Below are 16,002 nucleotides of genomic sequence, written 5' to 3' on the forward strand. Positions count from 1 at the left end.
GCCTCAGGGCTGGAGCCACTGGTCCTCTCCTCTACACATTCTCCTCTGGCAGAAGACTCCTGTGAGAGAGAACGAGAGCTACTTTCCCTGGCAGAAGACTCCTGTGTGACCTGCTGCTCTAGCTGTCTTTTGATTGCGGGAATCGAGTCAGCCACTTCCATGAAGTTCAACTTGACACACGGGTCCAGAACACAGGCCATGTTCATCACTGTAGATGAACCCAGAGGGAAATTGCATTATTACAGGAGCTCACAAAATACAAAAACACATAATCAAACAGCAAGCTCAAGAGTAGTAATAAAATAATATAAGATTTTAAAAAAACTAAAATGGATATCCAGGATACACAAGTCAGAGGATTTCATGATATTCACAGGTTGGAGAATAAGTACCAACTTGTGGTACCAGCCCAGTCACCTGTAGCTAGATCCAAATCTTCATACCGCTCTTGTAAGTTCTTGCTGATGACATGTTTCATGCTCCTCACCAGGCTACTGTCATCATCCTCTTCTGCCAGGATGGATTCAGTCAGATGCTAAAAGACAGGTCTCAAGGAGGAGATTGTGATACAGGTCTCTGCAGCCAGGGAATCACCTTACATGTGTCCACAAGAGTAGAGATGTATGACCCCTTCAGCACAAAGTGCCTGGTCCTTCTGTCACCCATGAGAGTAGCTGCCACTGCAGTATGCTGTTCAACAAACCTGCAAACATTATGCTACATTAAGTTAGAAAATGGTTCCTAATTCCTAATCTACACAACAGGCCTGCTGAGCAGCATGCAGGGAATGTGTGTGTATGTGTGTGTCTGAAAATGAAAGAAAAAGAGAATGATTGAGAGAAAGAAAGTGGGTGAGAGAAAGAGAGTGAATGAATGAAAGAGTGTATGTGTGGTAAGAGAAACATTCACTAAATACCAATAACTAATGCGTTTCTTGATTTATCTATGTTGTTTTCTTACATTTATTGTACATTAATGCACTCAGTGCCTTTTTAAATTGAGTAGGCCTATGTTGACACTGATAGAATAGTTCTATGGACAGTATATTATCATGTCCAAGAAATTCAAATCTACCTGTAAATCATGTTGTACATGGACCCCCATCTGGTCACAATGTCTTGGATCAAGGTATGTTGAGGGAGATTTAGTTCTGCTTGCTTTTTTGCCAGCTCTCTCCTTCTCTTCCATGAGTGGTTAAATCCTTGGACGACATTCCTGCAAGCCCTCACAGCAGCAATCTGGTCAATCTTCAGGGCCTTTCCAAGTGCAAGATTTAAATTATGTCTAAAGCAGCTGAACCAGGTTGACAGGAGGAGGAATTTGAATGCAGCCTTCATATTGGTGGCATTGTCAATAGTGACACACACGACTGCTGTCTGGTCAATTCCCCACTCTTCAGTTAGATTTTCAAATGTCTGTTTAATGCGTTCACTTGTGTGGTCATCAGGTAAACAAGACTAGGTCAAAACCTAGTATATGACTGGACCGACCTTGTATGGTCAATGTGTGAAACTGTGGCCAGTGATAGTCAGTGGTAGTGTCTATAATGTGAATTCTTGGATATTAAATGTTCATCTGCAATTTTCTGTTGTGTACACAGTAACATCTGTTGTTAAAGTGTACTGAAATAGCATATTACATGACATGGTTAAGCTACGTTTGAGTAAAAAAAAAAAATTAATAAATGCAGTTGCAAGAACAATACTTTCCACTCGTATCTTGGGATGTTTGATTTGAAAGAGAACTGAATTTACTTCTAATTATAACTATTCTAATTATTATTAAGTCCCCCTGCTCTTTCATACGTTTCACTCTGTGGATGTCTCTCGTTTTACACTGTATTGAGTGTTTTAGCAGTGATTGTTATTCGGGATGCTTTAACTGCTTTAACTCCCTCATGCGTCTTTTTTCTGCCTTTTTCCCAGTTAAGGAGACTGTGGTGGAGGCTTATCTCTGCCTCGTCACTGCAGTTACAGTCAAATTAAGCGCACCTCCAGAGCAGCCGCCCCACACTAAACTGATACAACAGCTACACGAGTCGCACAATATGCTCGCAAGACTCGTGTTTTAATGCTGTTGTTCATTGTTTGTGATGTGAAAATGTCAGACGAATAAAAAGCTTGCCTCTTGGTATTAGTTGAGTTACAAAATCCAAACGCACTGTGGAGCATCTCTCCCGCCAGCTGCTGACAGTGCTGCCAGCTGGAGAGTCGATCACACTGGACAGTAGAGCGTCAGAGCTCGGAGCAGGAAACAGCCACTCTGCAGCTGTCCTCCGTTTCCATCGCCTCGCACCGATTAATTTTACAGAGCAACAGCCAATGGAGAAACTCCAACATGCCTAGCTGACCAATGGTGAAACTTCATCACTCACTCACTCACTCACTCACTCACTCACTCACGGACAACTGTGGTTAGAGAGCTGGCCTCGCTGTTGCGGTGCAGCCAAAAAGCAGTCTCTAGACATGCAGCTTTCATTTTCCATGCTGGTGTGATGAAGTGAGCTGTTAAGCTCATGTAGGGCTGTCCAGTATTACTGGTCCAGAGATCAGTTGTAAATGTTTAGTGTTTGGCTTCAGCCAAAGAGATGACAATGTTAGCTTTTACTTTTAGGTATGTTTGGGATTTCTTTACCAGAAAATTGTTGTCTTCCAGGCATTTTGTATTTTGGAGCAACTGTTTCCATCAGTGCTTTAAAGCCTGACCTCTCTAGAGTTCTAAAGGACATCATATCCTTTACTATGACTTAGGCCAGTGATTTAGTGATGGCTTCATCCTGAATGCACTAGCCATGTCTGCTTTTCTTTTCTTCTCCACTGACTCAAACAGCATTAGCTGACCTATTCCCTGTCTCTCTCTCACTTATTTGACGCTGCCTAACAAATAACCAGGAGAGAAAAAATACTGTCAAGGTCAACGCCATGATAACTTAAGTATCAACTAAGACCTTAATGTAACATTTCCCGTTTTAGTGCTAGCCATCTAACTGCAACTTACTCTCTCTATTGTGGCAAAATCTGCAGGATGATGGAGGTGAAGGTGGGTGAACAGGTTGGTGCTATTGCCCCCTTTTGCATTTACTGTTGATGGGCACTTTCTGCAGACGAGGATGTCTACCAACACTTTGTTTTTCACCGAATCCACAAAATTCACACACTGGCAAGATAACTTTTTTCGGATGCAGGTAGAGTGTCTCGCTCTTGTCTGTCCAACATGATTTTGCACCGCAGTTGTAGCCTAACACTGTGATAGTAGCTAGCTAGTTACTGCAACATCATCTCCTCCTTTTTTCCTTTTTATGGTGGGTGGCAACCAGCTTTGAGGGGCATCACTGCCACCTACTATGTTAGAATGTGAACCAGAAAGAAGTAGAAATGATTTAAGAGGTACTGCATTATTTACACATTATTGTATGTGTATTATTAACATGATATCAATATTTCATTTTTTGAATATCAAGTTATTGTCAAAAATGGGCAGAATGTTCAAAATGTACACATTTTCATACTTTTTCATGTATTTTCAGCTCTTCTCTACTCATTCATGTTTTCAGCTACAAACTCCATACAAACTTTGAAATGTTCCACATCTTTCATACATTCGTCATTTGTTTGAACTTTAGCTAAAATGGAACTCAATTAGAAAAACATTCAAACTCATCATCAACCTCTTCCAAATCATTCATACATTATCAAATCGAATCAATTAAAATAAGTTTATTTATAAAGCACATTTAAAATCAACCAGAGTTGACCAAAGTGCTGTACATTAAAATAACAATAAAATGAAATAACACAACATGGTAACAGTGGAAAAGCAGTAGAGATAACATAACAATACTATACCATAAGCATACACAAATAAATAAGTAAAGGAACAGTTGGAAAACACAGACGAGTAAGAAGTGAAATATGAAACCTTAAGGATACTCAAAGGCCTGAGAAAACATGTGGGTCTTAAGTTTATCCTTAAAAGTGTCTACAGAGGGGGAACACCTAATTGAAAATAGTAAACTGTTCCAAAGCTTTGGGGCAGGTACTGTGAATGCACAATCGCCCTTACCCCTTAGCCTTGATTAAGGGACAGTCAGGAGCAGTTGATCTGAAGATCTGAAAAATCTGGGGTTGGAAAGGGAGCAGAGGAGCTCAGAGATGTACTGGGGAGCCAGGCCGTGTAAAGCTTTAAATACAAATAATAGAACCTTAAACTCAGTTCTATGCTTGACCAGTAGCCAGTGCAGGGACGCCAGTACAGGTGTGATGCTGTCTCTCTTCCTGGTACCAGTTAGTAGTCTAGCAATAACCTACACCATCTGCATGTCAGGCAAGGATGACTGGTTAATTCCTAAATAAAGAGCATTGCAGTAATTCAGCCAAGTGGAAATTAAGGCATTTGTGACAATCTTCAGGTCATTCAATGAGAGGTACAATTTGTTTTTGGCAATACTGCTTAGCTTGAAAAAGCAGCCTTTCACAACAGTGATAATTTGTTTGTCAAATTTTAAAGCTGGATCGAAAAATGATGCCAAGATTTCTGGCATGGACATGGAGGTTAGACGCCAGGGACCCTAAGTGATTAGCTATACCCCCGATGGAGTTGGAGAGACCAAATAAAACCACTTTGGTCTTACTATCATTTAATTGAAGACAGTTTTTTGCCTGGAGGCAGTCAAGGGACTTAACTGTGTTGACTATATTATTATTATCACCAGGTTCTAATGGGAGGTATAGCTGAGTGCCATCTACGTGGCAATGGTATGATATTTTGGAGGATGGAGCCTAAAGGGAACATGTACATGGTGAATAATATGGGCACTAGAATGGAGCCTTGAGGTATTCCATGGATGATGGGAGCAGACAAGAAGAAGAGGTTTCCAGTTTTAACAGTTATGGGTTGGGCTAGAAACAAGCCGCACAAAGTTAGAATCCATAATACCAAGAAATTCAGTGGGTTTGACATTTGATGAGAGGTCAACATGAAAATTAAAATCATGAGAGAAAATATGTATATATCAAAATATCAAATCAAATCAAATTTATTTATAAAGCACATTTAAAAACAACCAGAGTTGACCAAAGTGCTGTACAATAAAATATCAAAAGTATATTAAAACAACATAACAAGGTAACAGCAAAACAAAAAACAAAAAACAAATACAAAACAAATAATAGTAAAACACAAGGCTTTAAGGGCACTCAAAGGCCTGAGAGAACATGTAGGTCTTAAGTTTGGCCTTAAAAGTGTCTACTGAAGGGGAACACTTAATTCCGAAAAGTAAACTGTTCCAAAGTTTTGGGGCAGCTATGGCAAATGCACAGTTACCCTTACCCCCCAGCCTCGATCGAGGGACAGCCAGGAGCAGTTGGTCTGAGGATCTGAAAAATCTGGTGTTGGGAAGGGGGCAGAGGAGCTCCGAGATGTACAGGAGGAGAGGTTTCCAGTTTTGACAGAGTATGATCTGTCTGCTAGGTAGGAGGCAAACCACTGGAGGACGCTACCCTGAATACCGACCTGGTGCTCAAGACCGTGCAGGAGAATAGTGCAGGAGCTAAGGTCCAGAAGAGTCAGGAATCAGGATGGCACATTTACCAGAGTCAAGAGATAACAGCAGATTGTTGGAGACTCCGTGCTGTGATGGGCCCTGAAACCTGACTGAAATTTCTCCATGATATTGTTATTTTCTAAAAAAGACAAGAGCTGTGAGTAGACAATTTTTTCCATGACTTTTGATAAGAATGGCAGTTTTGAAATAGTCCGGAAATTATCTAGAATGGTTGCATCGAGGTTGGGCTTTTTAATAATGGGATGTACTACTGCATGTTTAAGGCAGGATGGAACAGAACCAGTTTTTAGACTACTGTTTAGGATGTGTGATATTGTAGGACCAACAATGTCAAATACTGCTTTTAAGAGGCATGATGGGAGAATATCCAGATGACAAGAGGTTGGCTTAGTGTGTGTGACTATGTCTATGATATGAGCAAGGGACACAGGCTCAAACTTGCTAAGGACAGCAGAACAAGGAGGGAAGACGGGGGCGTTCTAGGCAGGAGGTGAAATAGCGGATCGGATGTTACTGATTTTACTTATGAAAAAGTTGAGAAATTCATGGCATGTGATTGTGGTTGGCACATGGCCAGTAGCAGCAGGGTTTAGGACTGAGTTAATTGTATCGAAGAGTACTTTGGGAGAGTGGGAATTTCTGGAGATGATGTCAGCAAAGTATTTTGCCCTTGGGGCTTTAACAGATTGTTGATAAATAATGAGAGAGCTTCTCATCATTTCGTATGAAACTTTAAGTTTGTCTTTTTTCCATTTTCTTTCTGCTTTTTTGCATAATTGCCTAAGAGCACGGGTATTGTTGTTAAGCCATGGTTGAGTCTTAGTTTTAGGTTTTCTAATACTGAATGGGGCAACAGAGTCCAAGATGTCTGTACAAGTAGAGTTAAACCGGGCGATTAGCTCTTCTGTACTCATGCAGGAAGAACAGGTCTCGAAGTCACAGGACAGGGAAGAGGCTATATAGGGGTTGGAGAATTTTCTAGCAGTAGAAGGGTTGATTGTGTGGGCATAAGAGGCAGGTAATTGAGGTTTGGGAACAGTATGGAACATGGTGGAAAACCTGATGCACAGATGATCCGGGATCCCGAAATCCTCCACAGCCAGTGAGGGAATGGTCAGACATGCATCTTCTCTTGCAGAAAAAGACGAGAAAGACTCCCTCTCAGCAGCGTCTCCCTGTCATGCAGTGGTGGTGGTACCGGCTTCTTACTTACTGACCAGCAGACAGACTGTGGAAGCAGGTGGGCAGCAAGGGCCTTCTCAAAGGGGGGCACATCAGGGAAAGTAACCTCTGTATGGCCCTGCACCCTGAGAATATCTTCCAAACCTGCAACTGGGGCTCTTGTCTTTAATGGCTGCTGCCAGGATACCTCCACACAGTGCCAGATGTCTGCAGCAGGCTTCCATGGGACGCTGACGAATCAGACACTGATGAGATGTTATCTTCATCATCTGTAAATGGTGCCACTGTCTCAGTGGAGATGACCAGAAATGGCGGCGGTGTGTCATCGGCTGGAGCGGGGGGCAATCACAGGCAGCTCTCAGCAGTCCATGCAGAATGGTAGCTGCTTAACACTTCTCTCTGCATGATGTTTTCTGAGTCACACAAAACATAATTTGAAGGGGTCAGTGCCGGCAATGAGAACAGGACATGATATATGGCATGCTGCCTTATATACAGTGGGCTCCACACGTATTCTGGTTGGCACAACCTGATTGGCCGGGTACGTTCATGCAAAGTTCAGTGGGCAAATATGTGCGTGTGATTGGAGAAGAGTAGTACCCATACAGTCCAGTGGAGGATGGAACCTGTGTCAGATAGTATTGAAACACATCTGTGATTGGCTAATTCGACAGTTAAATTCTCAGTCTTTGCACTGCACACACATACACACACACCCACACACACTGGGGGGTTTAACGGTTCTGAAACTGAGACCAAAACTGCGACACAAACGTTCATGGTCTTGAGACGTGGTTCCATCTTCTGTGTCACGGTCTTGCCCCCTCCCCCAACCTGCTGCCACTGCTGCAATCGCAGCTTGTTGAGCTCTCCCTGTGTTAGTAATGTAATTTGATAACATTTGGAAAGTCTAGGAGAGCCGCATGATTATTATCCCCATTCAAGTTATGAGAGAGCTAATTAGAAGTTAGCTGGCTCAGCCGGCAGAAGTCTCTGGTGCAGATTACCATAATTAGCGATAATGCAATAGCAAAAAATTAACAGAGCAAACGGAAGCAGATCAGAAAACAAAGAGACTTCATACTAAAATATGAGCAAATATACTTATCAAATAGAGGGAATGAGATCACACACACAGACAGACAGACACACACACTGTAATTTCCGATTTTCTAAATCCCAAAATAAAAGCCCAAGATGGTAATTTTAACAGGAAAGTCAGGATGAGCCAGGCTTTTCAAAATAAGAGCCCCCAAGCGTAACTGTATGTTAAAAGGAAACAAGAGATGGACATAGTTTTTCAAAGTAAAAGCCCCAGAGGGTAACTGTATCTTAACAGAAAGCTCAGGATGAAGCTTGTTTTTCAAATTAAAATCCCCAATGGTCACAGTCACTTTTTTTTTATGTAAAAATTCAAAAGGTGCATAAATTCTATATATAGATATTATTCTAATCTGCCAGATGGAACACAGAACTGAACTGTATTTTGGGTTGGTCTACTAAATGTCAAGTCTTCTCTCTTACCTGCTTTGTCCACACACTGCTGAGTCTTTGTTGCAAACTGACACGAGAAGCAGGACTGAAGCTTTTGGATTTATTGACTGTTGTGTAGTAAAGGGCAAAGAAGAGCCTCGCTGACATAATCACTGTTGTGGCAACCAATTAGCCATTGGTGCTTAAACTGGGTGAATAAATTATGAGTCATTTTGAACTGCAGCACACTTCAGTTGTTGGTTACACAGGCTGTGTGTGCATGTGTACACAGTGGCTTCCTATGACTACTTGGTGCCCTGGACTGCCTCTGTTTATCTTTACCAAGTACGAGCCAGAAGCTTATTAATTTACACAGTTTACTTCACTGTGGAGGGAAAGGTTAAGAAAGCAGCTTTCACATCCCTCACCCTGAGCTTAGCTCTCTCCTTCTGTTTTCCCATCACCATGTCTCTGCACCCCAAGCTTTCCATGTGTTCCAATTCCCAGGATGTTTTCACTGAAAACATGCGGGTATGGTCAATAATTGCTATCCATGCTGGCCTTCTCCAGGGGTGCAGATGTAGCCTTTTTCCCATTTGTCTGTATGAGCCATGGTTCATCTTCACAGAGAAATGAATACACAGTATTCTTATACAAGACACTATACAGATACATACACACAACATTTATACACTATGCTTAACAAGCTCCAGAGGTCAATTCACCCAGTGATCATTTAGATAAAAATTATCATTTTGAATTGGTGATGAATGAACTAAAATATATTTGGCAGGATAAATGGGAAGTGATGAAATGTTGATTTAGAAGTTTTTATAAATTTGTCAATATGCAGTCAGGAAATGGTTTGCATTCATTTTGTTCCATCGCTGTAAAACATAGATAAGTATGCAGCTGAATCCAGGGGGCGATCAACTTCGCATAAAGTGGCAGGGGGAAACAGGTAGCCTGGTCTGTCCAAAGGTAAAAATTACACAATCCAACACATCTAAAGCTCACTAACACACTGTATCTTGTGTGACCAATACACAAACAAAATTGTAAAAATGACAATTTGGGGTTTTTATGGTGTTTTATGTGCATGGCCTACTTCATGTGACTTCCTTAAGTTTCTGTTGGTTGCTTGGCAACCTTATGGTGACTACAAGACCCTAGGAAATCCTTGTGCCTGGTATTTAGAGATATACGTTGAGCACACAATTACCTGTAAAACCACAAATTGTTGTTTTTTTTTTATAGTTTTGTCTGTTTGTTGGTTTCCCATTTTTTTAATTATTCCTTTAAACTGTGCTGACTAAAGGAGCCAGTACACTCTATCAGATGTGCTTGTCAGATGGTCGAATAGCTTAGATTCTTTATTAACAAAATTGAAACTATATGTTCCCAGATGCCTGAGGTTCTAATTTTCGGCCCTTTCTGGTTTAAAAAGTTGATAAACAAATCAACTCCATTGTCAGCGCCAGCTTCTTCCATCTTAGATCACTTACAAAACTAAAATCATTTCTGTCTGTTAAGGATTTAGAGACCATAGTACATGCCTTTATCTCCTCCCACATTTACTATTGTAATTCTCTGTACATAGGAATTAGTGAGTCAGCTTTATCCCACCTGCAGCTGGTTCAAAATGCTGCAGCATGACTCCTCGCTGGTACCAGAAAGAGAGTCACTCTTGTTCTGGCTTCTCTTCACTGGTTACCAGTGAAATGCAGAATTGATTTTAAAATTATTTTATTTGTTTTTAAAGCACTGCATGGAGTGGCACCAGCTTATCTGTCTGAACTCCTATTCTACCACCAGGTCAAGGTCAAAGGTCAAGGTCACTGTGACCTCACAAAACACATTTTTGGCCATAACTCAAGAATTCATGCGTTAATTATGACAAAGTTTCACACAAATGTCTCATATGTCTAAGGGGTGGCTGTGGCCCAGGAGGTAGAGCGGGTTGTCCACTAATTGGAAGATCGGCGGTTTGATTCCTGGCCCCTCCAGTCCGCATGTCGAAGTGTCTTAGGGAAAGATACTGAACCCAGAATAGCTCCTGATGGCTGTGCCATCAGTGTATGAATGTGTGTGAATGGTTAGTTCCCTCTGATGGGCAGGTTGGGACCTTGTATGGTAGCCCCTTTACCCATTCAGCACATGAATGTGTGTGAATGGGTGAATGTGACTCGTGGTGTAAAAGCGCTTTGAGTGGTCAGGAGACTAGAAAGGCACTATACAAGTACAGTCCATTTACCATTTAATAGGATAAAATCATGATGTTATCACATTTTATATCCAAAAGGTCAAAGGTCAACTTCACTGTGACATCGTAATGTTCTGCAAAAACACTTTTCTGGCCATTATTCAGTGCCATAACTCACAGGGACAGAAGGAGAAACTGGCCGGATACTGAATTGGTGACACTAATCTTGGGTGCCCACCTTGAAACTGTGGTGATTGTATAGATGTTCTGTGCTGCTGGGTTGAAGATGTGTGTGAAGTATCCACATTTTAGAGTTTGTAGCTTCTGTGCATTTTGCTTTCCCAAGGTATTTGTATGAGTCCACCCTCTTCACTTTCTCTCCCTGGGTGACAACCAGGACAGGGGGCCTCCTGTTTCTCTGACAGTCCACCACAAGCTCATTGGTTTTGCTGATATTGAGCTACAGGTGATGATCATTGCATCATGTGATGAAGCTATCAGTCCTCTGTACTCTTCTGTAAAAATAGGCTCTAAGTGAAAACAGCATGTTTCTCACTGGAAATTATTCATTGGAATCATACATGTCAATATTGTGATAATCTTTTATTAAAGTCTTTCAAAATCTTCACTAATATTATGAGTCTCGACAGACATGGATGTAAACTGCAACTTTACTGGTTGGCGGAGGCATACAACCATGGGGCGGTATTTTGAGTTATTTTATTTATTTTTATTTATTTATTTTTTCCTCTGTTAATTATTTGTTCTCTGTGCAATGCTGTTGTGTTTTTAGGATTGAAATATTTATTTAATTCATTCTCATAACTATGTATGCGTTTTCATTTGATTGTATTTCCCAGTCTCTGTAAAGCCTTTTGGTCAACTTTTGTTTTTTTAATGTGCAATTAATTTTAATTTCTGCAAACATTCACAGGGGTATTTTGTTATTAATCTATATCAAAAATGTTATTACAAATTGTTGTCCTCATCATGCTTGTGAGAAGCTTGCCTGCTCGACACAGACCCATCAGGGAGCAGGAGCATGTATTGACAAGGTTTGCTAATGGGCATGTGCATGAGTGTCTTTATGAACTAAAAAATGGCCAAAAACTAATACCAGCACACTAATGCCAGTGTGACACAGTCAAATATGGAGCTGGGAATAACAAAAAAACAAAACAAAAAAAACCCAGTAATGTGTGTTCTTTCTTCTTGTGTGTGTGTGTGTGTGTGTGTGTGTGTGTGTCAGCGTCCACAGCAGACGTTCAGCCATGTGTGGGCTGCCTAATTAGTGTGTGTGTCTGGGTCCGTTTCTGTGCGCATCTTTATTTGTGTGTGTGTGTGTGTGTTTCAAGGACCCCCAGAGAACGCTGTTTTCCTCATTTGTGGTGACAAATAGGCAGCCCGTGGAGAAAGGGCGATGTGCTGCGTTGCAGTTGACCCTTGACATCTCATTTGGGCCTGATAGATGGGCGCAGTTGCAGGGTGCTGTTGCCTATCTGAAGAAATGACCAGGTAGCATACACAGTCTCTCCCCAACAAACTCCTCTAGCACAGAGCGGCTGCCTGTATGTGAGGATGTTACTGGACAGGTATTGGGTGTAGGCAAAGCCTGTTGCTATTATTTTTATGTTCATGGTGAACTGTATGTCAGACAGAATTGAAGTCTAACTGGAACTGATCTGATGGACTGATTAATTTTTATTTGTTTGTGATGGTTTCTTCAGTATCAACAGTAGCACAGTGATTTTTGTCTGTCATGGGCATAGATTTGGGTATGGACGGTATGTCCCTACCAATGTCATGGTTTGCTGAATTGTCCCTACCAATATTTTTACTTATCTCAAATGATCTTGCCATTTTAACTCTGTATAATAATACTGGTATGAGATCTATGCAGAGTTGCCAGGTTTGTGTGTTTTCTATGTTAAATGGGTTATTATGAATAAAAAAATGAAAAAGAGGGATGTAGAGGCTTGATGATCTGGCAACCCGTAACTTCCAACTGTATTATGTATTGCTGACTAGCTGCAGCAGTTATATCAGCAAATACATATTCAATAAAGTAAACTATTTTATTTATTTTATGTGTGTGTCTGCACACACATGTATGCATATGAACAAGCACAACTATTTATTTTGGCTGTCTGAAAAAAATGTCCCTTCCAAAGATAAAATTTAAGTCCTTGTGTGTGATCAGAAACTGTCAGTAGTGAAAGCAGCATGACTTTTCATGTTAAAGATTTGCCAAAATGTGAACAAATATAGACTAAAAAATCATGGACAGTTTTAAGTTTGATATTCAAACATTTCAGACAAGTTGTTGAAGTTACTCCTCAACAACTTTTGAACATTATCAATAGAATCATCACATTTGTTGTGCAGTGCAGGATAAAGCTTGACTGATGTTGCACTGGCAGTATTTTTATGTCATGATCCAATACTGACATCTGGCACCGTTTACAACTTGACAGTAGATGGACACTGAGGAGCTTTAGTGAGAGACTGTCTCAAAACTTTTGTCAATAGTTTTGTCATTTTTTTGTCACAGACACTTCAAACCAACTTCATCAGGACCTCCTCCCACTGCATGCATAACCTGCAGTTTGATTGTTTTTTGAGAAAAAAAGGCAATATGGCCAGGGGACTGGGATAATAATTGAGGCTGTGAGTCTAAAGTCTCACTCTGCACCTCTGCAAAAAAAAAAAAAAAAAGCAATCAAATATATTTTTTAGTTTTATTCTTACTCACAAAACAAGTGTCTTCAGTTTCAAGAGTTAGTCTTGAAACTAACTTCTCACTTCTATAGTTAGAGAGTTAGTTATTGTGTCAGGAACATACAAGAGCCCAGCCCACATGGACTTATAAGACACCAAAATACAGCTGCAGTAACATTTGTCAAACATAGTTAAAGTAAAAAACTTCTCACATTACATTGCAAAGAAAGAAGCTTTGTCTTCAAGCTACAAAAAAAATAATAATAATAAAAAAAAATCAGCCACACAAAAGGTTCCCTTCCTGAAACAGCTCAAGTTTTTTATAATCATTCATCCAGAAAAAATCAGACATTTTACTACATGTAGCCCTTAAATCATCATATAATTAGCAATACAACATCAAATGGACTTCTTCTTCAGTCTCATTTAAATCACATAGCAAACAAAATAGTTTCTCTTCAGAGAGACATTAAACCTCCCTGTTGATATAGCTAATGGTGATGCACCTATGTGTCTATAATGAAAGCCACAGGAATAAGTTTGTTTTGCACTTGGCATTTTCACAGAGCTCTGAATGGACTTCTGTTGATCATTAGGAAGCTCTGGTTGCTCTGAGTAATTGGAGCTACTTCCACCTGACAGGAAAGAGTATACAGGTTTTTATTTTCAACATTTCCACGCATAAGCATCTCTTGCTTTCCTACATAGCATGATTAAGCGTTCATATCAGTCATTAATTTTTAAATCATCAGTCCATATGATTTCCATCAAAACTGTTGCATCTGTAAATCCAAATGCAGATGTATTTGTGAAATAAACTGACAAAGTTAGAGGTTGTAGCTATGTGTTACACCCTTAGTATACATTGCACAACTCTTAAATGTTGATCTTTTTGGTCTTTATTTTTGCACAAGGTTGTGTGAGCATTTTGACATTTTTTCTCATCAGCTTGCACGTTTTGTGCCTAGTAAGACCAAAAATGGTGTTTCTTTTTGGTTCTCAACCTGCCATATTGCCTGTGAGAACACACTGAATTTGATTTCATTTGGAGTTTCTACCTGAAGCATTGTCTGGCCTCAGGAGTGGGTTGATAGGTGCTCTGATACCACTGATAATTTGCCTACTCATGCTTGGAGCATCTTGGGGTGCTATTATCCCACTGCCTTGCCTTTCTTTCTACACAGGGTCGAGAGGAGGTATTCACCACACTTGGCATCAAATTGGAAAGGATTGGGAAGAACGCACTGGCCACAATGTAATAAAACCTGTCACTGTAATAAAAATAAGATAATAATGATACTTTAAAAGGATCTCATCTGTGAATAATGGTCCACAGTAATGATCATTAATGCTGTTCCCCCGAATCATCATCTGCCACATTTTTCATCACGATCGCCCAGTTTTCCATCCCGACTGTCACCACATACCCCAGAGGCCTTCTAATTACAGGCAGCTCCAACAGTGGACTGTACTGATGCCATGATGGTATTTATACTCCAAAGCAATGAACTGTTTGTTGGCAACATCAAGAGTCACTTGCAGTCTTCCTGAGACAATAATAGAGTGGAGAGATAAGACAAAGCATTTGATATTCAAATCAGAGTGGAACATGAGGGAGAGGGAGTGCCAAACTAACAGAGTGAGAGGCATCAAGAGATATAGAGAGAAAGTGTGGGGAGTGAATGAGAGGCCAGCACAGAGGTGTCATGTACATGATTATAAATAGATTTTCTTTAGAAGCAGAATGTGAAGTGTCAGATATGAAGGTCAGGGGTTTTTATGTGAAGCGCATCTCTTCACAAAAACGTGTAGGGAAATCCACAGCTCTAGGGGACTGTATAGCAAGTAACATTATATATACACTCGCTGAGCACTTTATTAGGAACACCTGTACACCTGCTTATCATACAATTATCCAATCAGCCAGTCATGTGGCAGCACAGCAATGCATAAAATCCTGCTGATACAGGTCAGGAACTTTAGTTAATGTCAAACATCATACATAAGAATGTGGAAAATCTGTGATCTCATTGACTGTGGCATGACTATTGGTGCCAGACGGGCTGGTTTGAGTATTTCTGAAATTGCTGATCTCCAGGGGTTTTCATGCACAACAGTCTCTAGAGTTTACTCAGAATGGTGTGAAAAACAAAAAACATCCAGTGAGCAGCAGTTCTGCCTTTTTGATGAGAGAAATCAGAGGAGAATGGCCAGACTGGTTGGAGCTGACAGACTACAGTAACTCAGATAACCCATCTTTACAACTGTGATGAGCAGAAAAGCATCTCAGAATGCACAACTTGTCGAACCTTGAGGCAGATGGGCTACAACAGCAGAAGACCACGGTGGCTTCCACTCCTGTCAGCCGAGAACAGAAATCTGAGACTGCAGTAGGCACAGGCTCACCAAAACTGGAAGACTGGAAAAATGTAGCCAGGTCCCATGAATCTTGATTCCTCTCAATGACAAAATTATACATGGATATTAGGACATTGGAGCAGACCCAGTATTATGGATGGGCCCTGGGGGGCTCTCAATTTACCAGTCAATCTACGTTCCAAATGTCACCTACCATAGGTGACATTTGAGACATTTGAGCACATGAGCTTTGGTGTAAGGACTTAAAGAATGAGGTCATGGATACAAACTCTCTCCAGAAAGAGCTGGAGAACATGGCTGAGGAGAAAGACTACTGAGCCACATTACCTACTCTGCTGCCACCACAACCTGGACCCACATTAGTGGCAGAGAACAGATTAATGGGTTGAAATACTGTAGGCCATGCTGAAAATCAGTGAGCATAACTGCACTATTGGATTTACCTAAGTGTTGCATCAATTTGATGAAATATCTTCACATGTCA

Source organism: Thunnus thynnus, chromosome 17 (assembly GCF_963924715.1).
Source record: "Thunnus thynnus chromosome 17, fThuThy2.1, whole genome shotgun sequence".
NCBI lineage: Eukaryota > Metazoa > Chordata > Actinopteri > Scombriformes > Scombridae > Thunnus > Thunnus thynnus.